Genomic DNA, 19019 nt, shown 5'->3' with positions numbered 1-19019 from the left:
GAGGGTGGTGGGGAGGTTCTGCAATCACGTTAAAATTGTGGCAAATACAAGGAAGTGATTTCAGACAGATTTGCTGCTAATGAATTATTAACTTTACCACTTGTGACAGTGTATCTGCAGAGTAAATCATGTTGGGCTAAATAACCCAAATTCACTTACAACGAGGAAGGAAACAAGAGACCGCTTTTCAGTTGCAGAAATACAATTCCCCATAGATCATGGAGTGTTTCACAAGGATGCTAACAGATTGCTTTCCCGTGGAGAAGAGACATTGCCCAGCAGCAAGAAAGTTCACAGGCAGCTCCAGGGGGACTGTAGGACACATGTGATCCAGACCCGGGATTGATATTCAGCTGGCTTCCCTGGTGCAGCAAACCTCCTGGGGTCTGTGCTGATTGCTCCTGCCAAGGCCATATCTGCTATTTAATATCTTTAATATTGCTTCTCTTTGGGACCATGGTTACATGATTATGAGGCCATTTCTATGCACTGGTAGATAATTAGTTGAAATCCAAGAGACACCAAAAGTAAAATTTGTTTGCTTTGTCAGTTTCTCTCCCTAGAGCATTGGTTGCCAAGTAACTACTTGGCTTCTGAACTTTGACCCAAGTTGGTGGCCATACCTTAACTTTTTCTTTCTCAGTTGCACAGTTCATTCAGAGATGAATGCATGTTTAGCTTACTTTTGTAAGAAATTAGGGTGAATTAGTGCCAGGCCACTTCCTTAAGTGATAAAGATATTATCGTGTCCCTGCCTTTTTAAAACTCACAAATGAAAAAATACCAAACCACACACAAAAAAATGAGCTCATCAAGATTCAGACTTTGGGGCGTGCAGAGGAGGCAGTGTGAAGAATAGATTTGGCTCTCTTTGTAATCGCGAAAGGAGAATGAGGGATGAACCGAGAAAACCAGATCTTAAAAGTCCAGGGGTCTGATGTGAAGAGAAAGGGCAGAAATAGGAAAAATAAATAAATAAATAAAACAGTCTTTGAAGAATCTTTGCTTTGTGAACAGAGAGTGACTCTGGGAGACGTGTTAGAGATCTAAGGAGTTGTCATCTTCTCAATCTTCCCCAAGACGTGTTTAACTAAGGAGAGTTTAATAAAGGGACTGTTTACAAGGGCTGGGGGCAGAGTTTAGGGAAACTGACAAGAGCACTGTAGGGAGCCCTTCCCACCCTAGACCTGAAGGAGCAAGGGAATGAAGCAGTTACTGGAATTTGGAGAGGAGTCCAGCTGATTTAGGCTGGGTTCAGTTTGGCTTTGTTAACAAACCCTATCCTCAGAATCAATAGCTGATGATAATTGTATAAATACCCCAAGCTCCTCCTCCCCTCAAAAGGAATGGCTCTGAGACATGTGCTCTATACTGGCTCCCAGTGGAGCTTAAATCCACATACCAGGTGGCTTGATAATGCACCCTTTATTGACTGCCACAAAAAGGGAAGGCAAGGCTTAAATCCCTAGAGAGGGGAGCACTCGGGGAGGATTGTCAGAATGGAGTTGTGGCCTTTAGCAGAAGGATGCAACCCACTTGCCGTCCCCTGGGAGGGAGGGAGCTGGGGGAATAATGATAATACCCTGATCACACACTCCAATATTTGAATGTCTTTTCCTGTGGGTTTCCTCTGAAGGCAGAGAAGACTTCTCTGCTAGCAAGGTAGGACAAAGCATTGGGAATAAACATTACTCATGATCATCTCCACTTCCTGATATTCACACCCTTGTATAATCCCGACTCAGTAAGTGAGGACTGGAGTTAATTGACTCACTTCTAATGAACAGAATATGGCAGGAATAATGGATATCACTTCCAAGAGCAGGCTATGAGAAGATGGTGTTTCCAGTTCGGGAAAATTCTCTCTTGCTTTCTCACTCATTCCAAGGGAAACCAGCTCTTGTTGTGAGCCACCCTGTGGAGGGACCCACAGGGAAGAAACTAAGGGAATTCTCTGGCCAACAGCCAAGGAGGAACTGAATCCTGCAAACAACCACACAGATGGGCTTGGAAGCAGATCCTCCCCAGTTGAGCCTTTTGATGAGACTGCAGCCGCAGCTGACAGTTTAGCTGCAACCTCCTGAGACATCTTAAGTCAGCAGCACCCAACTATGCTGTGCCTGATCACCCCAAAACTGTAAGACAATACATGTTAGTTTTTTTTTTTCTTTTTCAGTTTCATTAGGTAGAATTATTATGGTTTGACTGCACATATACATTATATTGCATGTAAATACATATATACAATATACTGCACATTTTGTTTTAGTTTACAGATATGTACTGACCATTGTTTCTAAGAACATATTAGAGCTTTAGCTTTTTAAACTTACATAGTTATCAGAGGAATAAAGCCAACCACAAAATAAGAATCAACAGAATGCAGTAATCCAATCATAAAGGCCAGTCAAATGTGCTTACACTTATTCAAGAAATCAATCATCTAAGTTATAAATAATAAGTAGTTCATTTGTGTCCTTTTTTTTTTTTTAAGATTCCACATATAAGTGATATCATATGGCATTTTTCTTTCTGGCTCACTTCACTTAGAATGACGATCTCCATTTCCCTCCATGTTGCTGCAAATAGCATTTTTTAAAAACATTTTTTATTGATTTACAATCATTTTACAATATTGTGTCAAATTCCAGTGTTCAGCACAATTTTTCAGTTATACATGAACATATATATATTCATTGTCACATTTTTTCTCTGTGATCTACCATAAGATCTTGTGTATATTTCCCTGTGCTATACAGTATAATCTTGTTTATCTATTCTACAATTTTGAAATCCCATCTATCCCTTCCCACCCTCCGCCCCCTTGGCAACCATAAGTTTGTATTCTATGTCTATGAGTCTGTTTTGTATTTATGCTTTGTTTTTTTTTGTTTGTTTTGCTTTTATTTTTGTTGTTTTTGTTTTTTAGATTCCACATATAAGCGATCTCATATGGTATTTTTCTTTTTCTTTCTGGCTTACTTCACTTAGAATGACATTCTCCAGGAGCATCCATGTTGCTGCAAATGGCATTATGTTGTCGGTTTTTATGGCTGAGTAGTATTCCATTGTATAAATATACCACACCTTCTTTATCCAGTAACCTGTTGATGGACATTTAGGCTGTTTCCATGTCTCAGCTATTGTAAATAGTGCTGCTATGAACACTGGGGTGCATGTGTCTTTTTGAATTTTATTTTTCTCCAGATATATGCCCAGGAGTGGGACATGTTATTTTTAAGCTGCTAAATTTGGGGGGAATTTGTCATATCAAAATAGATAACCAATCTACTACTTCTCTTCCCCTCTTGCCTACTGGTATTTTTTTTTTCATTTCCCAAATAAATGACATGCCCTTGAATCCTTGACTCAAGGTCTGTTTCTGGGGGTAGCCCAGACTAAGAAAACACACAAAGAAACAGAGGCTGGGAAAGAGGAAGGAATTTTCTGGAAGTTCTGCTCCGTGTTTGAACACTTGATTCTGAGTGTAGTGTTCATAGCCCCACTTCCCACTGGGGGAGTCACTGGTCAGGATAAGGAGGAGCAGCAGAACGGGTTCTGGGCTTGAAGTCAGAGAACCTGGCTTCAAGCTACTCCCCTGCCCATTCTTCTGGTGGTGAAGGGATTTGATCCTTCAGGGGCTAAGTGGTCCCAGCTGAAGAGCTCTAATGACTAACTCAAGGGTGTGAGGATTAAATGAGCTTAAAGCCAATGACCAGGGATTTGGAAATGTGACTTCCTGCAAATGTGAGTCATGATCATGGGCAAAATGGCCATGGGTCCTCAAACTGCTAATCACAGGACTGGGCATGTGACCCTGGAGTGGCACGGGACTTTGAAACTGTCCACTGGGTTGCCGGCTTCTGAGCAAGTTTTTTTTCTTTGCCTGAAAAGCTGAGGGCTCTTGGACAGGAGGCAAAGCAAGAAGCAACTCAGCTGCTCTCTAAACAGAAGTATTGTGTCCCAAGGCCCTTTTAAAAGAATCCTATTTTGAGATGTTTATATACAAACGCGGGAAAAGAATAGGGGTATTATGCCCGTAATGGAAAGTGCTCATAAATAAAAAGGCGCCATTTCTCGTTCAAGGCTGCTCTGCGGGCTGCTGCAATCGGAGGTGGGCCTGGGCGTGATCTGACTGGTTGGATGGGCTTTTCTTGGGGTTTTGTTGGGCCTTGTCAATCAGGCTTGCTGGGGGAAGGAGTGTGCTTTGCCCTGGAGTTCCAGGAGTTTCTCTGCAGCCCTGCTTATCTGCCTTGTCACTGTAGATGGAGGAGTCTCTTTAGGAAAATCACTTTTTCTTTGTAATCAAGGCTTATAACATGTTTCAGTGAATTCTTCAGAATCACTTGTCATCATTGTAGAGAGCCCTTGGGGGCGGGGATGAAGATGGGCTTGAATGCAGCATATGAAACACACACACACACACACACACGCACATCACGGTTACCTTCTATGATTGTCTTGTTGCGCCTGCCACCCAACATATCATCTCAAGGCACACATGTCCAGTACCTCCCCGTTAACATCGTTAGCGTGTAATAGGAAAGGCACACTGAAAGAGGTGAGGGATAAATACATATATATATATATATATATATTTAAAATTCGTATTTTTTTATTGAAATGTAGTTGATTTACAATGTTGGTTTCATGTGTACAGCAAAGTGATTCAGTTACACATAGACATACATATACATATATATATTTTCAGATTCTTTTCCGTTACAGCTCCTTACAAGAAATCGAATGTAGTTCCTGTGCTATATAGTAGGTTGTTGTTGTTCATCTATGTTATGTACAGTCATGTGTGTCTGTTAATCCCAAACTCTTAATCTATCCCTCCCCTTCTCTCCCTCTCTGGTAACCACAGTTTGTTTTCTATGTCCATGAGTCTATTTCTGGTTTGTAAATAAAATTTGTATTTTTTTTGTTTTAGATTCCACATATAAGTGACATCGTATGATATTTTGAGCTTTTTCTCTTGAGAGGAGGATCATCACAGGATCTGTGGACATATATTTAAAACCACCCCAGTCGCTTATCACAGTTTGAGTTTTACCTTTATGTGTGTGATTACTTGATTAATATCTGTCTGGGCTGCACTATTCAATAAGGAAAAGTCTCTTCTCCCCACTCCCTTTTCTCACCATTTATCTACCCAACACATAGCACTGAATAAATATTTATTTAATAAATAATAACCCTATGTATTTAATTTTGTCAGTATGGTTCAAGAAACATCTTTGGCAAAGAATCATGATCAATTTGTAGTAGCATGTCATTGAAACTTGGTGTATACATGAAAATGCTTGCAGCTGACCTTCCAACCTCAGTTTGAGGGTAAGGTATAGAGTATGGAGTCCAAGATTTTTTTTCTTCATTCATTTTGCAAACGTTTACTGAGCACTTACTATGCGCTAGAAAGAGTTCCAGATACCGAGGATGTAGGCATCAATAGGGTGCACGATGGTTTTATAAATTGAGACATCCACATGTTAATGTGTAAAGTAACCCAAAGACTTTTGAATAATTTTTAAATATGAAAGACAATAGGCACTTGTATTAGAAACAGACCACTTGCTATTGAGTTTGCAGAAGCTGTTTTATCAGCCCAGCATGTCACCCAAGTGAAGCGGAGTATTTACATTTAATTCCAAAGTGGTTGTGCCAACATCAGTTCTCTGGTTTTCATACTTTTGGTCACTGTTTGCAAATGTATAAGAGATTTTGTCAAAGGAGCTGGATAAAGATGGAAAGAGAACGGCATTATATATGACTGTTGGGGGTCTCAGAGTGGTTGAGGCTGAGAAACAGTCAGCTGAGGTCACAAGGGTGTTCGTGGAAAGCAAGGATAACGTGAAGAAACGGAATTGGAAAAAATGAATAGCAGCAAAAATAGGCTTTGGCTGAAATGAATGCAGTGTGGCAAGAGGCCTGGTCTGTGGCTCAGGAGACCCCAGTTCCTGTCCCTGCTCTGCTACAGGGAGCCCAGGCTCCCTTTCCTGGGCCTCTGTGTCCTTGCTTGTAAAATGTGTGCATTGGATCAGACCAGAGGTCTTAAGATGTTTTTTGCATGTCTCTTGCATATTAGAGCATGTTAACCCAACACCCAGATAAGAGTTAAGCCTCTCTTCTCAAAGGAGTAAGGGTAGGGGGCTGTATCCCACACTATTGATGCCTCCTCCACAGTCCCTTGCTCTTAAATTTTCAGTTCATTCCACTGAATTCCAACTGTCAGCATGTCCTTTTTTTTACCCCCCAAGGTCTTTCTCTGGCTGCCAGAGATTATTTTGCCACCTACTTAGCAGGCTGGAAGTACTGGGGAATTAACATCCCTCACAAGCAGCACACAGCCAATGACTGATAGGAGCTGGGGTATTCATACCCTCAGGTGGGCCATCCTGGGGCTTATGATCTAGACTGGCTCCCAGAGTTCCCTGGGAGCCACAAGCTCTGGGCGCCCACAGTGGCACCCACATTGCTCGCACACCCCTTCCTGGCTGCCTTTTTCCCCTTCTGCACTTGCTTACTCTCCTACTGGTGATTCCTGGGATCACTTTGCAAATATACCACTTGCACTTAAATCCTTGTCTCAAGGTCAACTTCTGGGCTGACCCTAAGATAGGGTCTCAGGGCAGAAAACACTCTTCCTCCCTGCTTCCTTACCTCCTGAGACCTGCTCTGCAGAGGTCCTAGGCCCCAGAGCAGATTGCAAACCATTGGACTTAAAAATATATATATAACAACTCTGTTTCCTTATGGCTGTGGCATTCAAAAATGTCCACACATCTCTGCTTTCATAGAATGTGGTGTATTAAAAGCAAAGTCACACTAGTGTTTCCAGGTGAAAAGAATCAGATTCTTTATAAACCCAAAGTCAAATTACTCTTCGACTTTGGAGAAGCGTTATTATGAGTTAGCTTTCTCCTTTGCTCGCTTGCTTTATGGGGTGAGGAAATGAATCTGTGCCAGTTGGCAGACACGCTGGCCCCAAATAAGTTAGGGACAATGAAGCTTGAATGGTTTCTGGATTGATATAGGCACCTCCTTCCTTATGATTGGCGATTCCCTTTCTGACTCTTCTTCCAACCTTCAGAGCCTTAGTGGTGTTTGTCCTCCACATCTGGGAAGGGAGAACGTGAAGCTACAATGTAGTGCTCACGGTAGTGTGATGCTCAGATCCCCTCGCCCTTACTGCTTCGAGGCATAGTGGCCTGACTTCCAACTGCCTGTGTCTGCATTTCGTTGCCAGCAACATGTGGCTGCCTTCCAGGGAATTCACACTCCCCGGGAGCAGCCCTCAAGCTGAGATCGATGGGTGTTGGGGTACCAATACCCCAGCTCCCCTATCTCTGGTGTAGGAAAACTGCCAGCATGTGCTTTACCATTTCCTGAGCAACCCTGGAATCTGGCTCCAGGCACCCACAGTGGTAATGTGCTTGATAACATGCCCTATATTGGCTGCCTTCCCTGCCTCACTTCCCCACTCCTCTACTGGTATTTTCTTGCACCTCCCAAATAAATTCCAGCTGCTCAAATCCTTGTCTCAGAGTCTGCTCTTGGGAGGACCCCAACTGAAAGAAAATTTCCCAGACAAGTGCCGGGTAGTTAGTTTCTGCTTATCCTTTATTCAGTCCCTGGAGGCCTGGGTTGTTGGGCACAGTATCAACTGATGAGAGGAACTTCATGGATGCTGTTAAGTGCCCCTGGGATAGGGACTCAGGCTTGGTGAGTCCGAACCACACTTGGGTCCATTCACCTGCACACAGTAAAACCAATCTACTGACACCAGCTTGTGGTGAAGGAGAGTCTAGCATTATTGCAAGGTCAAGGCACAGTGTGGGGCCAAGCAAGGAGAATGAGCAGCTCATTCTCAAAAGACCTAAAGTCCCTGATTACCTTTGGGGAGGGGTTTTTACAGTCAAGGTGAGGGAGAAGGTTGCAGGGTGCCTAATCAGCTCATGGACATTCTTCTGATTTTTTTGGTGGTGAAACACCTGGTGGTACTTAGGAGTTAACACCATCAACATTCTGGTTCCAGTGGGTCTGGGGTCTACGTGCTGGTGGTCAGCAGTCAGCATCTTTCACCTGGTGGGGGTTTTAGTCTCTGCAAAACTCCTCAAGGTTATGGCTCAGGGTATTATCTGTAGCCCTTAAGGAGACAATAAAGGTCCTTGACTTTGTTTTATGGCTAAACTATTATTATTTTGTCTTGCTTGACTACTTTCCTTTGTTTCTGCATTTTCCCACTTCTCTGATTAGATTTGCTCTTGGGAACTCGGGGAAGGCCTGGGAGGGCTAAAGCTTCTCTACAAAGAGGCAAGGGACACGGTGGAGCCTGACCCTAGGAAGGCACTGCTCTGTTTCAAGCGCTGCCCTAGGAGACCACTGGGGGCTGGAGTACAGGTTAAAGACCACGTGTCCTTTGTTGATGACACTTCCTCATGGGTCAGACCTGCTCCTCCTGCTTAAATCCTACCCTACAGATGGCTCCCATGGCCCCCACGTCATCTGTGCTCTGCCCACCACCTCTCTTTTGCCATTTATGCTCCAGCCATAGAAGACTCCTTGGAGTTTCCCATGCCCCGTTTCCCATACTTTTTATGCAGGCTGACTTCTACTGTTTCCTCTGCCTGTATTGCCCTTCTATACCTTCCCTTTAGCAAAGTCTCATTCATCCTGTGGCATCCATTCCTAGGATCACCTCCTCCAGGGAGCATTCCCTGCCTCCCTTATTTTTATGCTTCCCCCTTACCTCCCAGCATCTCTCTCTTACCACATCTTACTGCACTGAAATCATCAGTGCAGGCATCTGTCTCTCCACCAGACAGTGGGCTCCCTGAAAACCCAGGCTGTGTCTTATTCTCCGGGTCTGCCGGGCACACTGCAGGTGCTGGATGTAGGTTGGATTTCCCAGAAGCAGACTCTGAGATGGGGACTTGTTTGCAAGTGATTTCTTAAGGAACTGCTTAAGAATTGGAAGTAATTGGAAGGGGGCCAGGGAAGGGCTAAAGATGTGATTTCAGGCCAAAGTCCATGTAGGGGAGCATTCCACCTGATCTGTAGGGAACTCTGGAGTGGAAGTCAAGCCTCAGCAGTTGTCCTGGAAGCTGGGCTTTTCCTTTCCTGTACCAGCCAGTAATGTCTCCAGGGAGACATGAACACCCGGATAAGTCCATGTCTGTGTGCATGTGCATGCAGAGGGGCTCCAGGAGCCCACAGCTGGTCTTCTACAGTCACAGATATGGGCCATCAGAGACAAAGGCCAAAAGATGAGGCCCCAGAGACCCCAGGGCAGAGTCCTATAGATGCCGTTAACAGGGCTGAGAAGATTAGGCCACGCTCCAAGAGTGTCCACTAGAGGGCTCCCCACGTGTTTTTATGACTGAACTGAAGTGTGTCTAGGTGGGCACCACACCTGCATGGCTCTTTGGCACCTCAGACCCAGCATGTCTCAAACCCAGCTCATCCTGTGGCCCCTAGGCCGCCCCGTCCCTACTCCCACTCTTCCCGTGTTCTCTACCTCCAGGGTCACCTTTAGCCTCATGAGTTCACCCTTCCTGAAGTCACACAGTTCTTTCAGTCCTTTCAACATCTTTTTCAGACGCATTCCCATCCTTCCCATTTCATTACCTTGAAGCTACATACTCAGAACTCAGTAAGATAGCTGTACACGTTGATTGAATGAATGAGTAAATGAATGAATGCACGAGTGATGGCCCAATCTGCTGAAAGACATCCACCATCCCCAGCCTGGTGTGCAGTGTTTCCAGAAGCTGATCTCACCCCCTCTTTCTTACAGCTTGTGAATCCCTACATGCACACTCTACTTAATGGCCAAACAATCCACTTATTTTTCTGCGATATAACTCTCATGTTCCTGGCTCTCTCATCTCTATTCTGCTCTTCACACCTAAAAAAGCCCAGTTTCTTACTTGTAAAAATCCTGCTCATTTTCAAAGGCACAGCTCTCCAGCCTTCTTTGAACTTGTGACATATAGTTTGTTCCTCTCCTAGGGAACTGCTAAAATTTTTTTTGCCACCACTATCTTTAAAAGACAATGAGCTTCTCCATATCAAGGGTTGTATGTGTGGTTGACATTAACTGTTCACCAAATATTTTGGGTTATCCCCTCTTGTGGAGACATAGTGGGACCATGTCTTCCTACTCCCTTGAACTAAGTCATGACCATGTGACTTGATTTGGCCAATGAAAGATGAGCAGTGATGAGTGTTCCTTCCAGGTGGGAACTGTAAGAGCCAGTGCAGAATCCTCCCCATCCCTTTCTCCTGATTAAGCAAATCACAGGAGGACAGAGATGGAGCCTCTCTCAGCCTGGGTCCCTGTGTGAGGACAATGTTGAACAGAGGTAGCATAAGCAAGAAATAAGCTTTTGCTGTTTCAGTCTTTAGGACTTGGGGATGGTTGTTACACAGCATAAGCTAGCCCCTCAGAATCTGGCATGTGTCTTCATGCTGGAGAACCTCAAGGTATACATGTTAAATGAAGTCACTGAGAAACTATTTCTTGGCTGGAGTCACCACCATTCTGTGGTTGAGATGATGGAATGGGTACACTCTGGAATTAAGGCATTAAAAAATTAAATTTGCCCAAAGTTAAGTGAGGCATTGAGTAACCATCCATTGCATTTTCATTGTAGGTGGCCAGTAAGGTGGTTCCAGTTTGGAATCAAAAGAATGTCCTCCATATACTATTTTTTCCCCTCCTTCCATCCTCCCTGCCTCCCTCCACCTCTCCCATTTCATGTCTTTCCCCATCCCTCCTCCCTTTCTTTTAAACGTAGTTCTGTCTGTTTGTTGAGCATGAAAAGCTTGTATGGTAAGCAGGAACAAGCCAGCCACATGATTTTTAATTTCTTTAAGGTATGAATAAAGAACAGAAAACCTTGCCATGAGAAAAATAAATTTGTATTTTGAAAACATTCATCTTGAGGCCAGCAGAGGCAGTTTTGATCCGATCTTTCATTCCTCAATTTCTCATCCTCTATATCTCAAATTTCACCCCAAAAGCAAAAAAGGGATGCACTTTTCTAATGACAAAATAAATCTAATATTCAACTTTTGCATCATGCTTTTCTCAATTTCCGGCATTATTTCCTACCATAATGGTCCAGGATCTTTGAAATATCTTTTAAGAAAAAAATTTTTTTCTTTTTCATCCGCGCTTGCAACAAATGAATCACACAGACAATTTGCTGCAATGGGCTTTTCTTTTTGTGTGAAGAGCAAGAAATCCTGAGCGAGGAAGCTCAGATTTCACCAACCTCTGGGTTCTGAAATTACTCATCCAGACACGAAACAAAATTGAAAAATCAGAGAGATCTAGTTTGAGAGAAAAAGAATGGTTGATGGCCTGGGAACCAAGTAAGTACTCATTTTGCTTTTGTGCTATTGGATGAAGATGCTTGGCTCCAAAGAGGACTTGGGAACATCAAGGAATTGACAGGCAGGGCTAATAGATGCAGGCAAAGTGTTTATCATACAAACAAGGGCGCACATCTGGAGTGTCAGCGGCGGCACTCAGCCCAGAGAGCCTCGCGTCGCCCCTCTTGCCATAACAAACTCATTGACAAGAACCGTCACTGACTCTGCTTTATCTTCCGTGTGCTACCAGGAGGGCACACGCCAAGTGCATCCTACCTAAATTGAGGTTTGCTTCCCGACCTGAGAGATCAATTCTCTGTCAAAGAGAGTTGAGTGATGGAACACCATGTGGCTGCCACTGCATTGAAAATCACATCAAATACCTTCTCAAGCACACACCTGAATTACATGCTGGATCTCCAAAGAGGTTACAGTTGCATCCTTGTAGCTCACCAACCTGCCAGCCTCACAGAGCAAATTAAGTGAGGCTGGTGTTCACTGGTTTGGGCTCTTCTCCCAGCCAGAGGCAGCCGAGTGTCAGGGTTAATAGCACAGATTTTGGAGCCTGGTAATTGGGCTTGAGCCAGGATCTGCTGCTTGCCAGCTCTGTGACCTTGGGCAAGTTATTCGACTTCTCTGTTTCAGTTTTCTCAGCTGCCAAATAAGGATAATAATATGGTACCTCTCTCCCTCTAAGGGCTGTATCTTTTGTTGTTGTTGTTGTTCGGTTTTATTGAGATACAACTGACCTACAACACTGTATAAATTTAAAGTGTACAACATAATGATACGACTTACATACATCATGAAATGATGACCATAATAAGTTTAGTGAATATCCATCATCTCATATAGACACAAAATGAAAGAAATAGAAAAAATTTTTTTTCCTTGTGATGAGCACCCTTAGGATTTATTCCTAGGGCTGTATCTTATCTTGGGTTCCTCAGAAGCAGACCCTGAGACATGGATTGAAGACGAGAAGTTAATTGGGAGGTGAAGGTAGATGAGGGTTACAGGGAGATGGGAATGAGCATACCCAGGGAGCAGTGAGTTACTGAGCAAGGCACCGGGGGGTGACTGGAACTTGAGACAGTCCAGGGAGCTTTGGGGACTGTGAAACACGTACCTCAGAGCAAAACATGCACTTGATGGGTGGAGAGGCTGGGGTATGGATACACCGACTCCCAACCATCTTCACGAGGACTGCGTGCACTTGCGCAGGGAGGTGGTGTTAATTCCCTGATGCTTCTGGCTCGCCACGCCGGCTACAAAGTGGGCTCTGTCAGGACGAGAAAGCCCTCAGGCAAAGATGCACATGCTGGTGGCTGGAAGTCAGGCAGTGCGCACTGAAGAAGTAAGACTGAAGGGGTAGGTGTGGGGTGAGGACAGACTCTTTGAAGATGAAATGAGTTAATTATTGTGCAACACTTAGCAAAGTCCCTGCACCAAGTAAGCGCTCTTCAAAGAGCCTGACTAAAACTGAAGCTAGACTGCTGTAGTTTGGGATGACTTAGTGTTTTCAGATGGATTTTATTTTTGTTTTTCACTTGTTCCTTTGGGATTATGACCCATTATTAGGGGCTTGGTACTGTAACAGTGGCCAAATACATTACAGGTTTTCTTGAAGATGATTGTGTAAATGCGAAGTGGGTTTACTGATGGAGCTGTCTCGATCAGGAGCACCATGGTGTCATGGCCTGTGTGCCTATCTGTTAGAAGGGCTGAATGTCATCAGCACCTCATTTGATACTGGAGGTCACGACCTAGGTATGCTTATGCTGCGGTAACAAATAAGCCCGGAATCTTAGAGGCTTCAAGGGAATTAACACCATTTAATCTTTTCCCCACACCCAGCCTGCACTGTGAACTCACTGAAGACAGGCAGTGGACTAGATCTTAGTCATGGCTGTCTCTTTAGCACCTAGGACAGGGCGCAGCACGAAAAGGGGACAATGATACGTGAATGACTGAACAAATCAACCAGTGGATCCCATGAACATCATTCTTGCAGACTTCCTGTTCTTTGAAATACTGGCCTCTTCCCATTGAATATCTGCTCAGCTCCTTAAAGCTTTTCTTGCTTCTCTGAGTCTGTAGTAGCCCCTCTCTGCTAACTGCTTGAACGTTTGGTGTCTCTAACCGGAGCATCACATTCTGCTTTGCATTATGGTACTTTGTGTACATGTCAGACCTTCTCACCCTTCCCTCAAATCCCTTTGATGGCTTCCAAGGACACTTAGGATGCTCTCCTTGTCCTGACCTGCGGATCTCACTCACCACTTTCTTGTCTCTGTTTCTCTTCTCCAGCCATGGTGAGCTCATAGCTGCTTCTGTTACATGTCACGCGTGGTTCTGCCTCTGGCCCTTTACACCTGCTGCTCCTCATGACTTCAATCCACCTGTTGCCTTCAGATCACTTGCCCCATTGATTCAGGTCGCTGCTCAAGTGTCATCACATCAGAAAGGACTTCCCTGACCACTGTGTCTTAAAAAGCACACACACCACCACACTCATCTGCTTTCTATATTTTTTCCATATCATACATTTACTTGGTCCTCCTGTCTGCCCCCTTCACCTGCAAGAATGCAAACTCCAGGAGGACAGGTACCTTGCCTTATTTTGTGTGGTATCTTCAGCTCCCACAGCAGTGACTGGTGCTTAACAGGACCTCAGTCAACATTTGTTACATGAGTACATAAGGATTAGCATCTCATTTTAGACATGGAGTAACTGAATCCTGTAGAAATGAACAAAACTACATAGAGTAACATAGCTATTTATCTATCATTTATATCACATCTACTATGTGCATATATCTCACTTTAATCTTTACAATAAGAAATTTGTTTTAAATATACGAAAACCAAGGCACAGAGAGGTTGTGACTTGTCCAAGGTCACACAGCCGAGGGAGCACAAAGCAGGGATTCAAACCCAATGGTCTAGCTCTGGGGCTCATGCTCTTAATCATGGCGCTGTGTTCTAGGAGGCAGCCAAAAAGGAACACATGGTGGGTTGTTGGAGGAAATACCAAGAGAATCAATTGAAAGGTCTTGGTCAGCTGTCCCAATGTTGACTGGGAATTTCTCACATGGGAAACATTATGGGATCTCCAACACGTAAGCCTGGACAAAAGCTAGGGGTGACATTTGGGAGCTGTGATGGAGATGAGGCAATTACTCTGTGAAAAGAGCCATCAAGCTCACATAGGGCATAGGCCTGGGGAGACAGTCTCATCACTGGGTCTGTAGAGATGGCTTATACAGATGCTTGAGGCATGACACACCATGGCAGCAAAAGTGAACAACATCTCTGCTTCCAGAATATCCTGATTTCGTCATCCAAACAGACCCATCAGTGGGCTACCATCTGAGTAAAGCATCCTTGCCCTAGCAAACTCCCTGAAGGCAGAGCCGGGGTCTCCACAGTACCTCACAAGGGCCATAGGTATATGTGAGGTGCTCAACTAATGGTCAGTGAATGGGGGCAGCTTTTTCCATTTAAAAGCAGACATTAATTTAGGGACATACCACCTGCCTGTTGCCCCACCATCAGCTTCTCCCCACACTAATTTACCTCTTACACAGGTGGCTGACTATTGTCACCATCCCAAATGTGATCAAATCCCTTCCATGCTCATGAACGTTCTCTGGATTTTCATTGTCCCAGAGGAAATTCCAGTGGCATCTCTACTTTAAAAAAAATGTCCCAGAAGACCTATAGGATGTCAGTACTTGACAGAGGTTCACAGACCACCTATTGGATTTCCTCTATTTTTCCCTCCACTAATCTTACAGAGTCCTGATAAAGGAAAGGGAATTAGCCAAGGATGTAGTGGTCAGTGGTGGAGACAGGCTGGAACTCTAGTCACCTAATGTCCAGTCCAGTGGTCTGTAACTGTAACTTCAAGGTCACAGAGAGCAGCTTTCTGTTGGAAGGCAGCTGAATCCTCCCCTCCCTCTATCATGGTAACCATTTCCATACAGTTTCATCCCTCTTTGGCCTCTGATCCGTGGGCTAGATAATTAATCAGGCTTTTGAATAATTAAAATTATTAAGAAATGCCTTTGTATCTGCTAAAATTGCTCCAGTAATTACTGCCTTATCGAGTGACTGATTCCGCAGATTGGAATACTATTCCAGCAGATGGGAAGGATTTTCACTTGAGGCTTCGGGATTCAGAAGTTGAGGAAGGAGCACTTGTTATGTTAGCCAGTCCCTTTGAAGATAAATAGTACCAGCTCTTGACTGCACCGTTGCCACAGAACCTCCCTCATTCTTAGATTTCCTAAGAAGATACAGTGTCTCTCTCTCTTTGCTTTCAGAACCTGCTGTGAAATATGTTCATTAATTAAAATATTGGATTGACTTCTTCAATCTAAATTCTGCCCTTGGGCTTTTTTGAGCCTGGTTTCCAAATTCGACATCCATCCTTCAATAAGTAAACTCTTGTGGGAGCAAAGTGAACGACGGTGCTTGCTTTTCCTGAGTTACTACCTGGGCCCTCCTGCCCCAGCCAACACCTGGTGCTGAGCCCTGAGATGGAACATTCTTTCCCTGAGGCCCCACCACTTCTTTGTGCTACCTCTTAAGTAGGTTTTTTTTTTTTAACCCCAGATCCAAGTTCCCCAAGGCTGACAATTCATCCTGGATTCAGGGTGCTTTAAAGAAACCAGGTGGATATTTCCAGAAAATTTAATGTGGTAGAAGGACCAGCTTCCCAGCCAAGGCTCCTTAAATTACTCATGACCAACGGCAACTAATCACAACATCAGGGGAGGAAATAATAAAGCAGGTGCAATCAGGTGGGGATTCATGAGGCTGTATAAGGGAGACATTATTTTATAGTAGTTAAGACCACAGGCTCTGGGCTCAGACAATCTGGAGATTTTTTTTCCCAGCTCCTGTTTCTTTTTAAAAGAATTTTAAAAATTATTATTTTTTAAAAATTATCACTTCTTTTCCTTGGGGTCAGGTTCACTTACGTATTTCAATAAAGGTACTGGGAATTGAACCCAGGACCTCGTGCATGCTAAACAAATTCTTTACCATTGGGCTATACCCCAGGAATAGGTATACCTATTCCCAGACTACTGTTTCTGATGGCTTCCAGCTGTGCGTGACCAGTGAGAGACGCTGAGGAAATGCTGAAGGGCAGGGGAAAGGGAGGCACACAGGATTTCTTCTCCTTTCTGCTTTGGGTGATTTCTCCAGCAGCAAAGAAGTATTCTCTTTGGTGTCATCTTCCCCTGGACACATCTGTCATGGTTCCAGCTTCCATGCAGTACCGCACCCCTGGGCTTCCAATCCCTCGGTCTTAACGGCTGGGAGTAGCTCCTTGCTCCCGTGCATTTCTCACTTACCTTCCCATCCCTTGTTGGGATCTCAGTTCCCTCATCACTTCTATCGCCAATGTCCTGAATTGAATTTCCCTCTGTTGTGAACACAGTGAAGCAGTTTGCTTTCCTGGTTGGATCTCAACTGTTCAACTACTGGTTGAACTATTGGTTAAGTCAACGCGTATCCTCTTCGGCTTACATGAACTTGGGATGGGTCTCTGTCACTTAAAACCTGGAGGCTGAACTCATGCAGGAGTCAACAGGAAAGAGTAATTACCAGCTCCTGAGTGGTGACTGTATGTCAGCCACTGTATTTATTGCTTGGTTTTCATTTTAGAATCTAAAAAAAAAAAGAGCTTTTCCAGGGGTAAAAAACAACCTATGAGGTAGGAATTATGATCTCCATTTTATAGATGAGGAAGTGGAGACGCAGTGTAGGCAATTTTAGCCTCATCAAGTTCATTTTCTTCACAGGGAAGCTCACTTAGAACCAGTTGCTCCTTTAAATAAGGAAGACTTCCCTACAGGTCTGTTGAGGCTCAGGGGTGGCAAGACAAGAAAGGAGGTGAGACATGACAAAAGGCAGGTCTACATGCTATTTCGTGGCACAGTCTAGAAGCTTAACCTGCTTCCCCAAGCCAGGAGGGTAATGAGTCAAGAGAGCGCCACGTAAATGAGCCACAGGCATCCCTAGTAACTGTGATTCAAGTCAAGTTCTCGCTGCTAATTGCACACACATTTCGCTAAAGGTAGTAAATAGGAATCATTCCCGTGTCCTTAGAGACCGTGGTGCCATTCAGTATTCATGGCAAATATGTCACTGAGCCTCATAAGAGAATCATTTTAAAACAAAGCTTGGTCAGCTGTTTAATAATTTACTGATGGTGACAGCAGGGAGAATATCTAATAACCAGTGAGATTGGCTTTCAAATAGAAAATAAATTCATGTTAGAAGTTACAGGAGGAGGAGGAGGGGGAAGCTTTATTAGCCGTAAGGAAATATTTAACATTTGTCAATTCTTGATTTTTTGGGGAAACCTATTAGAGTGGAGAAACCTGACTATTGAGAGATTGCAAAATTCCATGCATTTATATTTTAAAACATTCATGGGCCCTTAAATATTCTTCTTGCAGGAAACAAGAATTAGAGTGCATTCTCTCAAAGCAGAAGCCGTGATCCCCAGCTGAGCATTGGGGAGCACTCAGCTTTGTCCATCTGGGGGCTTTAGAGGGGGGCTCTGTGGTTTCCGCCATCACATCTCAGTTCTTCCTGGGGTAGGTAGGGCCTGAGAAATTTGAAGAGGAAAGCCTCAAAGAAACAAACTCAATCTGAACAATAATGGCACATTCTCCTGCTCTGGGGAGAATCCAGCCCAGAACTTATTACAGGGGATCTGGCTTCTGGGTAAACTGAACTTACTTATTTTTGTTTATCAGCAAAGCTCTATTGAAATGTCTGAAAAATGAAAAGTGTTTTGAGATGGTTGGGCTTGGAGTTCCCTGCTCATTCCAATATACTTGGTCTATGGTTGGGAGACATGATTACCGTCATCTTAAAAGGTCCGGGAGACAATGGAAAGGAAACCTCAAACCAGTATCCTTCCCGACTCACCAAACCTCCTTGTGCCTTTGTTTCCTCACCTGTACACAGGGAATAATAAGAGAACTGTAGGGTGGGTCATGCATGTAAGGCTTTTAGCTGTGGGTCTGACTCACAGTAAATGTAAGTTCAAGCATTTCAGAAGGGCAGACAAAACCAAAGCAAACCATCCCCCAGATTATCCATCTTTAAGCTTTAGCGGTGGACAGTGATGAATGGCATATTTTGGGTAACAGAGAATCTCAGGCCCCCCTGCCCTTCAGGTCCCCTCCCCCGGGCACAGGGCACACTCTGTCCTCCAACCCATCCCTAAATTTGCCACTCTGGAGACAGGCTTCCAGATAAGACAGATGAGTTCTGTGTTTCCAGGTGGTATTTTCTGTGGTTTTACATTCCAAGATCGTACCCTCCATTCTTCACGTTCGTTTCAACAAACTCACTCTTGTTCTGCCTTGAGTTATTAGCATTTATTTTAGCTTGTAGAAATAATGATTTTCTAGCCACATTTTATTTGACGTGAGGATGGCTTAAATAAACTTGCATAGTCTGGCCAGTCGTGCCAACAGAACAATCTCGGTGCATCTGGGAGTCCTCGGCCGCCATCCCGCGCGGTTCCAGGAGTGGGGAAGGGGACCCTGAGGGCTGACGTTTGCTGCTAATGTTTTGGGGGAAATGTCTTTCTCTGCAGTATA

General features: G+C 44.1%; 1 long non-coding RNA gene across 1 annotated transcript; it reads right to left on the bottom strand.

Annotated features, from left to right (window-relative positions):
• Window positions 1-1355: 1355 nt before the first annotated feature.
• Window positions 1356-18029, bottom strand: LOC116657813. Its single transcript, XR_004312931.1, has 3 exons — window positions 17867-18029; window positions 16752-16761; window positions 1356-1366 (listed from the first exon to the last, which is right to left on the bottom strand). It is a non-coding gene; the product is annotated as an uncharacterized LOC116657813 (long non-coding RNA).
• Between the last annotated feature and the right edge of the window lie 990 nt (window positions 18030-19019).

The sequence above is a fragment of the Camelus ferus genome, chromosome 19, assembly GCF_009834535.1.
Source record: "Camelus ferus isolate YT-003-E chromosome 19, BCGSAC_Cfer_1.0, whole genome shotgun sequence".
In the NCBI taxonomy this organism is placed as follows: domain Eukaryota; kingdom Metazoa; phylum Chordata; class Mammalia; order Artiodactyla; family Camelidae; genus Camelus; species Camelus ferus.
This window is presented reverse-complemented; position numbering and strand designations above follow the sequence as displayed.